This window comes from Oncorhynchus keta, unplaced genomic scaffold (genome assembly GCF_023373465.1).
Source record: "Oncorhynchus keta strain PuntledgeMale-10-30-2019 unplaced genomic scaffold, Oket_V2 Un_contig_6107_pilon_pilon, whole genome shotgun sequence".
Taxonomy (NCBI): domain Eukaryota; kingdom Metazoa; phylum Chordata; class Actinopteri; order Salmoniformes; family Salmonidae; genus Oncorhynchus; species Oncorhynchus keta.
This window is the reverse complement of record NW_026288680.1, coordinates 12,501-26,148: the sequence shown is the minus strand read 5'-3', so window position 1 is coordinate 26,148 and position 13,648 is coordinate 12,501. Positions and strand designations below refer to the sequence as shown.

Below are 13,648 nucleotides of genomic sequence, written 5' to 3'. Positions count from 1 at the left end.
ATTGGACAGAACTGGGTTATTAAGTAACCCAGTAACCACTATTGGACAGAACTGGGTTATTAAGTAACCTAGTAACCACTATTGGACAGAACTGGGTTATTAAGTAACCCAGTAACCACTATTGGACAGAACTGGGTTATTAAGTAACCCAGTAACCACTATTGGACAGAACTGGGTTATTAAGTAACCCAGTAACCACTATTGGACAGAACTGGGTTATTAAGTAACCCAGTAACCACTATTGGACAGAACTGGGTTATTAAGTAACCTAGTAACCACTATTGGACAGAACTGGGTTATTAAGTAACCCAGTAACCACTATTGGACAGATCTGGGTTATTAAGTAACCCAGTAACCACTATTGGACAGATCTGGGTTATTAAGTAACCTAGTAACCACTATTGGACAGAACTGGGTTATTAAGTAACCCAGTAACCACTATTGGACAGAACTGGGTTATTAAGTAACCCAGTAACCACTATTGGACAGAACTGGGTTATTAAGTAACCTAACCACTAATTGTAACCACTATTGGACAGAACTGGGTTATTAAGTAACCCAGTAACCACTATGGACAGAACTGGGTTATTAAGTAACCCAGTAACCACTATTGGACAGAACTGGGTTATTAAGTAACCCAGTAACCACTATTGGACAGAACTGGGTTATTAAGTAACCCAGTAACCACTATTGGGGCAGAACTGGGTTATTAAGTAACCCAGTAACCACTATTGGACAGAACTGGGTTATTAAGTAACCCAGTAACCACTATTGGACAGAACTGGGTTATTAAGTAACCCAGTAACCACTATTGGACAGAACTGGGTTATTAAGTAACCTAGTAACCACTATTGGACAGAAATGGGTTATTAAGTAACCCAGTAACCACTATTGGACAGAACTGGGTTATTAAGTAACCCAGTAACCACTATTGGACAGAACTGGGTTATTAAGTAACCCAGTAACCACTATTGGACAGAACTGGGTTATTAAGGTTAAATATTGGACAGAACTGGGTTAACCCCAGTAACCACTATTGGACAGAACTGGGTTATTAAGTAACCCAGTAACCACTATTGGACAGAACTGGGTTATTAAGTAACCTAGTAACCACTATTGGACAGATCTGGGTTATTAAGTAACCCAGTAACCACTATTGGACAGATCTGGGTTATTAAGTAACCCAGTAACCACTATTGGACAGAACTGGGTTATTAAGTAACCCAGTAACCACCTAGCAACCACTGGACAGAACTGGGTTATTAAGTAACCTAGTAACCACTATTGGACAGAACTGGGTTATTGGAAGAACTGGGCTATTAAGTAACCCAGTAACCACTATTGGACAGAACTGGGTTATTAAGTAACCCAGTAACCACTATTGGACAGAACTGGGTTATTAAGTAACCCAGTAACCACTATTGGACAGATTGCACTGGGTTATTAAGTAACCCAGTAACCACTATTGGAACTGGGTTATTAAGAACCCAGTGGGTTATTAAGCAACCCAGTAACCACTATTGGACAGAACTGGGTTATTAAGTAACCCAGTAACCACTATTGACAGAACTGGGTTATTAAGTAACCCAGTAACCACTATTGGACAGAACTGGGTTATTAAGTAACCCAGTAACCACTATTGGACAGAACTGGGTGGACAGAACTGTATTAAGTAACCTAGTAACCACTATTGGACAGAACTGGGTTATTAAGTAACCCAGTAACCACTATTGGACAGAACTGGGTTATTAAGTAACCTAGTAACCACTATTGGACAGAACTGGGTTATTAAGTAACCCAGTAACCACTATTGGACAGAACTGGGTTATTAAACCCAGTAACCACTGGTTAAATATTGGACAGAACTGGGTTATTAAGTAACCCAGTAACCACTATTGGACATAACTGAGTTATTAAGTAACATAGTAACCACTATTGGACAGAACTGGGTTATTAAGTAACCCAGTAACCACTATTGGACAGAACTGGGTTATTAAGTAACCTAGTAACCACTATTGGACAGAACTGGGTTATTAAGTAACCCAGTAACCACTATTGGACAGAACTGGGTTATTAAGTAACCCAGTAACCACTATTGGACAGAACTGGGTTATTAAGTAACCTAGTAACCACTATTGGACAGAACTGGGTTATTAAGTAACCCAGTAACCACTATTGGACAGAACTGGGTTATTAAGTAACCCAGTAACCACTATTGGACAGAACTGGGTTATTAAGTAACCCAGTAACCACTATTGGACAGAACTGGGTTATTAAGTAACCCAGTAACCACTATTGGACAGAACTGGGTTATTAAGTAACCCAGTAACCACTATTGGACAGATCTGGGTTATTAAGTAACCCAGTAACCACTATTGGACAAAACTGGGTTATTAACCCAGTAACCCAGTAACCACTATTGGACAGCACTGGGTTAATAAGTAACCCAGTAACCACTATTGGACAGAACTGGGTTATTAAGTAACCCAGTAACCACTATTGGACAGAACTGGGTTATTAAGTAACCCAGTAACCACTATTGGACAGATCTGGGTTATTAAGTAACCCAGTAACCACTATTGGACAGAACTGGGTTATTAAGTAACCACTATTGGACAGAACTGGGTTATTAAGTAACCCAGTAACCACTATTGGACAGATCTGGGTTATTAAGTAACCCAGTAACCACTATTGGACAGATCTGGGTTATTAAGTAACCACTATTGGACAGAACTGGGTTATTAAGTAACCCAGTAACCACTATTGGACAGAACTGGGTTATTAAGTAAACTAGTAACCACTATTGGACAGAACTGGGTTATTAAGTAACCTAGTAACCACTATTGGACAGAACTGGGTTATTAAGTAACCTAGTAACCACTATTGGACAGAACTGGGTTATTAAGTAACCCAGTAACCACTATTGGACAGAACTGGGTTATTAAGTAACCTAAACCACTATTGGACAGAACTGGGTTATTAAGTAACCTAGTAACCACTATTGGACAGAACTGGGTTATTAAGTAACCCAGTAACCACTATTGGACAGAACTGGGTTATTAAGTAACCCAGTAACCACTATTGGACAGAACTGGGTTATTAAGTAACCCAGTAACCACTATTGGACAGAACTGGGTTTTAAGTAACCCAGTAACCACTATTGGACAGAACTGGGTTATTAAGTAACCCAGTAACCACTATTGGACAGAACTGGGTTATTAAGTAACCCAGTAACCACTATTGGACAGAACTGGGTTATTAAGTAACCTAGTAACCACTATTGGACAGAACTGGGTTATTAAGTAACCTAGTAACCACTATTGGACAGAACTGGGTTATTAAGTAACCTAGTAACCACTATTGGACAGAACTGGGTTATTAAGTAACCTAGTAACCACTATTGGACAGAACTGGGTTATTAAGTAACCTAGTAACCACTATTGGACAGAACTGGGTTATTAAGTAACCTAGTAACCACTATTGGACAGAACTGTCCAATATTTTGGGTTGTTTGGATGATCCAAACATGGGTTAATTTAATTTAATTTAACCCTGCTGGGTTGTTCTAGCAGCTGGGTCTTTTTGAATATATTCCTTAGCTTATTTTTAGGAGGCGTGTCTTATCAGGGGCGTGGCTTATTAGAGGTGTGGCTTATTAGAGGCGTGGCTTTCAGCAAGAGAATACATTTCATTCCTGTTCATTATGTTAAGATTACAAAATGCAAATTCAAATTTCAATATATATATATATATTTTTTTTTACACTTTCTTCTATACTATTAATATTATTGATCACACTTTATAATGATCTCACGACGACTTTCTTCTATTGATCATACTTTCTAATGATCTCACGACCAATACATTTTTATTTGACATTTACACTTTCTTCTATACTATTAATATTATTGATCTTTCTTCTATTGATCACACTTTCTAATGATCTCACGACCAATACATTTTTATTTGACATTTACACTTTCTTCTATACTATTAATATTATTGATCTTTCTTCTATTGATCATACTTTCTAATGATCTCACGACCAATACATTTTTATTCGACATTTGACATGTTGTTATACATGATGTTGTGTTATCATAGTACTTCACTTCTCGACACCGCTGCCCTGTGACGGTTGTCATGGTGAGTCGTGGCGACAGCCAGGTGACCTACCTCCCGCTGTGCGGAGTCGGTGATGGTATCCAAGGTGACGGAACCCTCATAGGACAGGAAGTGGAAGACGTTAAGAGCTCGTACAGCCTCGGGCCCTCGCTGCTTATAACCAAATATCAGATCTATCCACTGGTGCAGCTGGCACGACACAAACTCACTCTCCAATGCCTAGAGAGAGGGGAGGAGAGAGGGAAGGAAGGAGGAAGGAAGGAGGGAGAGGGGAAGGAGGAAGGAAGAGAGGGAAGGAAGGAGGAAGGGAAAGAGGAGGGAGAGAGGAAGGAAGAGAGGGAAGGAATGAGGAAGGGAGTGAGGGAAGGGAGAGAGGGAAGGAAGGAGGAAGGGAGTGAGGGAAGGGAGAGAGGGAAGGAAGGAGGAAGGGAGAGAGGAGGGAGAGAGGGAAGGAAGAGAGGGAAGGAATGAGGAAGGGAGTGAGGGAAGGGAGAGAGGGAAGGAAGGAGGAAGGGAGTGAGGGAAGGGAGAGAGGGAAGGGAGAGAGGGAAGGAATGAGGAAGGGAGTGAGGGAAGGGAGAGAGGGAAGGAAGGAGGAAGGGAGTGAGGGGAAGGGAGAGAGGGAAGGAAGGAGGGATGGGAGAGAGGGGAGGAAGGAAAGGAAGGAAGGAGGGAGTGAGGGAAAGAGAAAGGTTATGCTCTAGTCTTGTAGTTGTAGGGCAGTAAAGCCTTCTCCAGTGGTGTTGTTGGGGGTGTATTCATTAAGAAATTAAAACAAGACGGACAAGTTCAGTTAATTTAATTTAGTTCCTATTTCAACCCTTTTTCTTCTTTAAATGTTTAAAAAAATGTTTAAAAGTAGATAAAAGTATGATAAAAGTAGAGACTGCGCTATTACAGCCTATATTATTTATATATATATATATATATATATATATATATATATATATATATATATATATATATACATACACTACAGTTGAGGAACAAAAAGTAATTCTGCATTGAAAGCTGATGAACTTCTAACCCCACTTTTGAGAAAATGGTCCTTGAATGTTTTGGTACCTACTGGAGAGCTCTTCATTTGTCTACCCCCATTCAGCATCGTTCACACCCTCTTAAGCTTTAGCCCCACCCATTCAGCATCGTTCACACCCTCTTAAGCTTTAGCCCCACCCATTCAGCATCGTTCACACCCTCTTAAGCTTTAGCCTTGATCTGAGTGTTCTGTCCTTACAACAGCAGTCCCGTACAGGGACCAACATCAGGGAAATTTCAGAGTGACAACTAAAAATACAATTTCGTAACATTAAACATTCTTGAAAATGAAAGTGTCTTACACCCTTCAAAAGATTAGAATCTTGGTAATCAAACTACGTTTCCCAATTTAAAATAGCTATTACAGAGAACAAATCCCATGCTTTTGTTTGAGAAGAGCAATCAAGAACAGAAACATTTTCCACCATCACAGTTTTTAGACTTTCACATCTGAAGGTAAAATTATGAGTTACATTCTGATATCTTGCTCTTATTTCTCTTCCTGAGTATCCCATTGATCAAATGAAGTGCCGTTTTCTTTGATAAAATCAATTTTTATAGCCTAAATCTAAACATTTTGTAAACTATTTGTGCCGGGAATTCCATCTCTATCATGTTTTTACAGAGCATTCGGCGTGATTCGCCCATGTAAACAACCGTCATGGTGGGTTTCAGTGCATTCCCTGGATGTTCGCAACACAGTCAAACAACGTTGTTTTTTTTGAGAACCGAATTGACCGAAGTGAGCTGATTTGAAGACAACGATAAATGACTACCTGACGCACCAATAATTTTAGCGAAGCTTCATTGATTGACTATATTTCTGCCCAATGACCACTGATCTTCTTGAAATCTAGCTGGGTAGATAGCCAATGGGCTGAGGTAAACGCCAGTATGTAATGGTTTGTAATGTAAATTAATTAAAAATCCTACAAGGTAATTTTTCTGGATTTTTTTCCCTCATTTTGTCTGTCATAGTTTAAGTGTACCTATGATGAAAATTACAGGCCTCTCTCATCTTTTTTAAGTGGGAGAACTTGCACAACTTGAACTTGCACAATTGGTGGCTGACTAAATACTTTTTTGCCCCACTGTAGACTCTCTTACCTGTATACATGGATGGATGCTTTTACCTCTCTGTCACGGATGCCATGGCTGCCCTTAGTTTGAAGATGTAATCCGGAGACAGGTGTTTTATACAACAACCTTCTGTGTGTTCTCTTTTCGACTCAAACGCCAGAATGTCCTCCATCTCCATCTCACCTCAAACGCCAGAATGTCCTCCATCTCCATCTCACCTCAAACGCCAGAATGTCCTCCATCTCCATCTCACCTCAAACGCCAGAATGTCCTCCATCTCCATCTCACCTCAAACGCCAGAATGTCCTCCATCTCACCTCAAACGCCAGAATGTCCTCCATCTCCATCTCACCTCAAACGCCAGAATGTCCTCCATCTCCATCTCACCTCAAACGGCAGAATGTCCTCCATCTCCATCTCACCTCAAACGCCAGAATGTCCTCCATCTCCATCTCACCTCAAACGCCAGAATGTCCTCCATCTCCATCTCACCTCAAACGCCAGAATGTCCTCCATCTCCATCTCACCTCAAACGCCAGAATGTCCTCCATCTCCATCTCACCTCAAACGCCAGAATGTCCTCCATCTCCATCTCACCTCAAACGCCAGAATGTCCTCCATCTCCATCTCACCTCAAACGCCAGAATGTCCTCCATCTCACCTCAAACGCCAGAATGTCCTCCATCTCCATCTCACCTCAAATGCCAGAATGTCCTCCATCTCCATCTCACCTCAAACGCCAGAATGTCCTCCATCTCCATCTCACCTCAAACGCCAGAATGTCCTCCATCTCCATCTCACCTCAAACGCCAGAATGTCCTCCATCTCCATCTCACACTACCCACTGATTTCAAAACTCGGGTCCTCCAGAAAGTGGAGAGCAACACTGATGTAGTTCAAATACGTGATATCTTTCAAAAAAGCCGTGTTAGACAGGATCATCATACTGACCAGCTCATGTTATAGACAGAAGCCTGCTTACGTGGCAGACCAATGTCAACTCATCTCTCGGCATGTCCAGCCCACTCATTATCTCAGCCAATCATGGAAGGTTGCTGTCTTTTTCTGTGGCTAAACCAACTGGGCTCCTAATTGAGCAATTTTATTTTGTATTTATATACAAGGTTGTTATTAAGGAAATTAACTTTTTTAAATGAAAGTTCACATGTTCCAGAAGGCATTTCTGCCCCCAAAATGCGGTTAACATTCCACCGTCTCTCCTGTGAAGTAGTGACGCGTAATTGCCTGAAACGAGTCACAAATACGACCCAGCATATGTGTGTGTGTCTGTGTGTATGTGCATGTGTCTGTGTGCGTGTCTGTGTGTGTGTCTGTGTGCGTACATACGTATGTGCATGTGTGTGTGTGTGTGTGTGTGTGTGTGTGTGTGTGTGTGTGTGTGTGTGTGTGTGTGTGTGTGTGTGTGTGTGTGTGTGTGTGTGTGTGTGTGTGTGTGTGTGTGTGTGTCTCACCATGCGGTTGATGCGTACAAAGTCCTCAGGTTTCTTGGCCCAGGCTGGCAGTTCTATATCAGACACAGGAGTCCGTCCTCTCTCTGTCCCAGCTCAAAACCACTACTGTTAACAAACATCTCTGGAAGGTAGTAGAACTCTGGGATCAACTCCTGTTGGTCAACACATTATACTCAGCTCAAAACCACTACTTTTAACAAACATCTCTGGAAGGTAGTAGAACTCTGGGATCAACTCCTGTTGGTCAACACATTATACTCAGTTCAAAACCACTACTGTTAACAAACATCTCTGGGAGGTAGTAGAACTCTGGGATCAACTCCTGTTGGTCAACAACAGCAACACAGGTGAGGATTCATAATGCTTTTACTAATGACAATGACAATCAATTAATCAATCATTCAATCACATTTAAACTCCCTCTCTTTCCCTTAAGCACACACACACACACACAAACAACAACCCCCCCCCACACACACACACACACACACACACACACACACACACACACACACACACACACACACACACACACACACACACACACACACACACACACACACACACACACACACACACATAAAAACTCCCCCCACACACACACACACACACACTAACCTTGACATCAGCAGTGTCCCGTTGGCAGTTCCTCCAAGCCCGTGCGATGCCAGAGAAGGCTCTGTCAGGGTGGTCAAACTGGTTCTCATTGGCATTCAGGAAGAATGTGGTGAAGGGCTCCTAATGAAGCAGGAAACACACAGGATCTCTATACACACAATATCTATCTATCTATCTATCTATCTATCTATCTATCTATCTATCTATCTATCTATCTATCTAGCTTTTAAAATAACGGTTCTGTTCCAGGAACACTACAGATTACTTTTGTTTGCGGTTCTGATTACGTTCCTCTAAAAACATCATTATTTCCCTGTTTTGGCGCGTGTGTGTGTACTCACTATCCGCAGCATCCAGAGCAGTGTGGTGTTAGCCGTAGAGTAGAGGGAGCCGTAGTGGTGCGGTGGCATTCCGTCCTCCTCCCAGGTATCATAGCGCTCTGCAGAGAACACCGCTCGCTTTGGGTGCAACGCACCGATTGGCTGCAGGAATCACACACAATTTGGAACAAGAGCTGAAACTAACACAGAATCTGTTTCTATTGCACCTTACAGGTGAACAGCTGGCTAGCTGAGTAGAACACCTGTTTAGAGTAGAACACCTGTTTAGAGTAGAACATCTGTTTAGAGTAGAACATCTGTTTAGGAGAGGTGCTGGCTAGCAGAGTAGAACACCTGGTTAGGAGAGGTGCTGGCTAGCGGAGTAGAACACCTGGTTAGGAGAGGTGCTGGCTAACAGAGTAGAACACCTGGTTAGGAGAGGTGCTGGCTAACAGAGTAGAACACCTGTTTCGGAGAGGTGCTGGCTAGCAGAGTAGAACACCTGTTTAGAGTAGAACACCTGGTTAGGAGAGGTGCTGGCTAACAGAGTAGAACACCTGGTTAGGAGAGGTGCTGGCTAACAGAGTAGAACACCTGGTTAGGAGAGGTGCTGGCTAACAGAGTAGAACACCTGGTTAGGAGAGGTGCTGGCTAGCAGAGTAGAACACCTGTTGAGGAGAGGTGCTGGCTAACAGAGTAGAACACCTGGTTAGGAGAGGTGCTGGCTAGCAGAGTAGAACACCTGTTGAGGAGAGGTGCTGGCTAACAGAGTAGAACACCTGTTTAGGAGAGGTGCTGGCTAACAGAGTAGAACACCTGGTTAGGAGAGGTGCTGGCTAGCAGAGTAGAACACCTGGTTAGGAGAGGTGCTGGCTAGCAGAGTAGAACACCTGTTTAGAGTAGAACACCTGGTTAGGAGAGGTGCTGGCTAACAGAGTAGAACACCTGGTTAGGAGAGGTGCTGGCTAACAGAGTAGAACACCTGGTTAGGAGAGGTGCTGGCTAACAGAGTAGAACACCTGGTTAGGAGAGGTGCTGGCTGACAGAGTAGAACACCTGGTTAGGAGAGGTGCTCGCTAACAGAGTAGAACACCTGGTTAGGAGAGGTGCTGGCTGACAGAGTAGAACACCTGGTTAGGAGAGGTGCTGGCTAGCAGAGTAGAACACCTGGTTAGGAGAGGTGCTGGCTAACAGAGTAGAACACCTGGTTAGGAGAGGTGCTGGCTAACAGAGTAGAACACCTGGTTAGGAGAGGTGCTGGCTAACAGAGTAGAACACCTGGTTAGGAGAGGTGCTGGCTGACAGAGTAGAACACCTGGTTAGGAGAGGTGCTGGCTAACAGAGTAGAACACCTGGTTAGGAGAGGTGCTGGCTAGCAGAGTAGAACACCTGGTTAGGAGAGGTGCTGGCTAGCAGAGTAGAACACCTGGTTAGGAGAGGTGCTGGCTAGCAGAGTAGAACACCTGGTTAGGAGAGGTGCTGGCTAGCAGAGTAGAACACCTGGTTAGGAGAGGTGCTGGCTAGCAGAGTAGAACACCTGGTTAGGAGAGGTGCTGGCTAGCAGAGTAGAACACCTGGTTAGGAGAGGTGCTGGCTAACAGAGTAGAACACCTGGTTAGGAGAGGTGCTGGCTAACAGAGTAGAACACCTGGTTAGGAGAGGTGCTGGCTAACAGAGTAGAACACCTGGTTAGGAGAGGTGCTGGCTGACAGAGTAGAACACCTGGTTAGGAGAGGTGCTGGCTAACAGAGTAGAACACCTGGTTAGGAGAGGTGCTGGCTGACAGAGTAGAACACCTGGTTAGGAGAGGTGCTGGCTAGCAGAGTAGAACACCTGGTTAGGAGAGGTGCTGGCTAACAGAGTAGAACACCTGGTTAGGAGAGGTGCTGGCTAACAGAGTAGAACACCTGGTTAGGAGAGGTGCTGGCTAACAGAGTAGAACACCTGGTTAGGAGAGGTGCTGGCTGACAGAGTAGAACACCTGGTTAGGAGAGGTGCTGGCTAACAGAGTAGAACACCTGGTTAGGAGAGGTGCTGGCTAGCAGAGTAGAACACCTGGTTAGGAGAGGTGCTGGCTAGCAGAGTAGAACACCTGGTTAGGAGAGGTGCTGGCTAGCAGAGTAGAACACCTGGTTAGGAGAGGTGCTGGCTAGCAGAGTAGAACACCTGGTTAGGAGAGGTGCTGGCTAGCGGAGTAGAACACCTGGTTAGGAGAGGTGCTGGCTAGCAGAGTAGAACACCTGGTTAGGAGAGGTGCTGGCTAACAGAGGAGGACACCTAACTGAAAAAGGAGTGCTCAACACTCTCGGAGCTCAGATGCAATATTTGAAAGACAAGCTCTCTTCATCAGGGTATAATGACACACACTGCTGGTCACTAGTTTATAAAGGACTTACAGGTGTGACAACATGAATTAACATGCCTTCACATTACATGGCTCTGTCACACAGTACATATACAGCACAACACTTGGAGGTAAATACCTTGGATAGGTCTCGGAAGTTGCCGGGCAGAGTGAGGTCCAGCTCCTCTGACTCATAGTTAGTGAGAACCCAGGGGAACACTGGGTACTGGTTCAGATCATTGTAGCTCCTCCCTGTGGGGAAGAGAGAGAGAGAGAGAGGGAGGGAGGGAGTGAGGGAGGGAGGGAGGGAGGGAGGGAGGGAGGGAGGGAGGGAGGAAGAACACACAGAGAGAGGGAGGGAGAGAGAGAGGGAGTGAGGGAGAGAGGAAGAACACACAGAGAGAGAGAGAGGGAGAGAGAGAGGGAATGCGGGAGAGAGAGAGAGAGAGAGAGAGAGAGAGAGAGAGAGAGAGAGAGAGAGAGAGAGAGAGGGGGAGTGAGGGAGAGAGGAAGAACACACAGAGAGAGGGAGGGAGAGAGAGAGGGAGTGAGGGAGAGAGGAAGAACACACAGAGAGAGGGAGGGAGAGAGAGAGGAATGAGGGAGAGAGAGAGAGAGAGAGAGAGAGAGAGAGAGAGAGAGAGACAGAGGGAGTGAGGGAGTGAGGAAGAGGGAAAACACAGACAGAGGGAGGGAGGGAGTGAGGGAGAGAGGAAGAGGGAAAACACAGACAGAGGGAGGGAGTGAGGGAGGGAGGGAGCGAGGGAGGGAGTGAGGAGGGAGGGAGCGAGGGAGACACAGAGAGAGAGAGGGAGGGAGAGAGAGAGGGAGAGAGGGAGAGAGGAAGAACACACAGAGAGAGGGAGGGAGAGCGAGAGAGAGAGAGAGAGAGAGAGAGAGGAGGAGGGGGAGAGAGAGAGAGAGAGAGGGAATGAGGGAGAGAGAGAGAGAGAGAGAGAGAGAGAGAGAGAGAGAGAGAGAGAGAGAGAGAGAGGCAGAGAGACAGAGAAAGACGCAGAGAGGAATGAGGGAGAGAGAGAGAGAGAGAGAGAGAGAGAGAGAGAGAGAGAGAGAGAGAGAGAGAGAGAATGAGGGAGAGAGAGAGAGAGAGAGAGAGAGAGAGAGAGAGAGAGAGAGAGAGAGAGAGAGAGAGAGAGAGGAGAGAGAGAGAGAGAGAGAGACAGAGAGACAGAGGGAGGAGGGAGTGAGGAAGAGGGAAAACACAGACAGAGGGAGGGAGGGAGGGAGGGAGGGAGGGAGGGAGGGAGGGAGGAAGAGGGAAAACACAGACAGAGGGAGGGAGGGAGTGAGGGAGAGAGGAAGAGGGAAAACACAGACAGAGGGAGGGAGGGAGTGAGGGAGAGAGGAAGAGGGAAAACACAGACAGAGGGAGGGAGTGAGGGAGGGAGGGAGGGAGCGAGGGAGGGAGTGAGGGAGGGAGGGAGCGAGGGAGACACAGAGAGAGAGAGGGGAGGGAGTGAGGGAGGGAGGGAGGAAGAGGGAAAACACAGACAGAGGGAGGGAGGGAGGGAGGGAGGGAGGGAGGGAGGGAGGGAGGGAGGGAGGGAGGGAGGGAGGGAGGGAGGGAGGGAGGGGGAAAACACAGACAGAGGGAGGGAGGGAGGGAGGGAGGGAGGGAGGGAGGGGAGGGAGGGAGGGAGGGAGGGAGAGGGAAAACACAGACAGAGGGAGGGAGGGAGGAAGAGGGAAAATGCAGACAGAGGGAGGGAGCGAGACACAGTTAAAACACTTTATATATATAATATGACATTTGTCATGTCTTTATTGTTTTGAAACTTCTGTATGTGTAATGTTTACTGTTACTTTTTATTGTTTTTCACTGTATATATTCACTTTATATATTATCTACCTCACTTGCTTTGGCAATGTTATCACATGTTTCCCATGACAATAAAGCCCTTGAATTGAATTGAATTGAGAGAGAGACATAGAAAGTAAATGACCCTCTTCACATCAACATACAGTAAGTCTAGAGGTAGGAGAAAGGCTGTAACAGAGAGTGATGATGATGATGATAATGATGAGGAGGGTACAAATGGTAGGTCTCTCTCTTTTCACCTGCGATGGTGTTGAGGAACATGAGGTACTCGAAGTTGGAGATCTCCCTCCTCTGCCAACGCTGGGTCATGTTGGACGACTTAAACAGCTGACGAGGGGTCGCCAACGAGATACGCCTGGAGGAGAGGTACACACACGCACGCAGACACACACAGACACACACACACACACACACGGTTAAAGATGGATTGTAGATGCGACCAATAAACTTTGATGAGGTGTGTGTGTGTTCCTGTGAGTGTGAGTGTGAGTGCGTGTGTTCCTGTGAGTGTGAGTGTGTGTGTGTGTGTGTGTGTCCTGTGTGTGTTCCTGTGAGTGTGTGTGTGCGTGTGTTCCTGTGAGTGTGTGTGTGTGTGTGTGTCTGTGTGTGTTCCTGTGAGTGTGTGTGTGTGTGTGTGTCTGTGTGTGTTCCTGTGAGTGTGTGTGTGTGTTCCTGTGAGTGTGTGTGTTCCTGTGAGTGTGTGTGTGTGTGTTCCTGTGAGTGTGTGTGTGTGTCTGTGTGTGTTCCTGTGAGTGTGTGTGTGTGTGTTCCTGTGAGTGTGTGTGTGTGTGTTCCTGTGAGTGTGTGTGTG

At 45.4% G+C, this 13,648-nt stretch overlaps 1 pseudogene; it reads right to left on the bottom strand.

Annotated features, from left to right (window-relative positions):
- Positions 1–4,176: 4,176 nt before the first annotated feature.
- LOC127925696 (neurobeachin-like) overlaps positions 4,177–13,648 on the bottom strand; it is an 18,110-nt pseudogene continuing 8,638 nt past the window's right edge.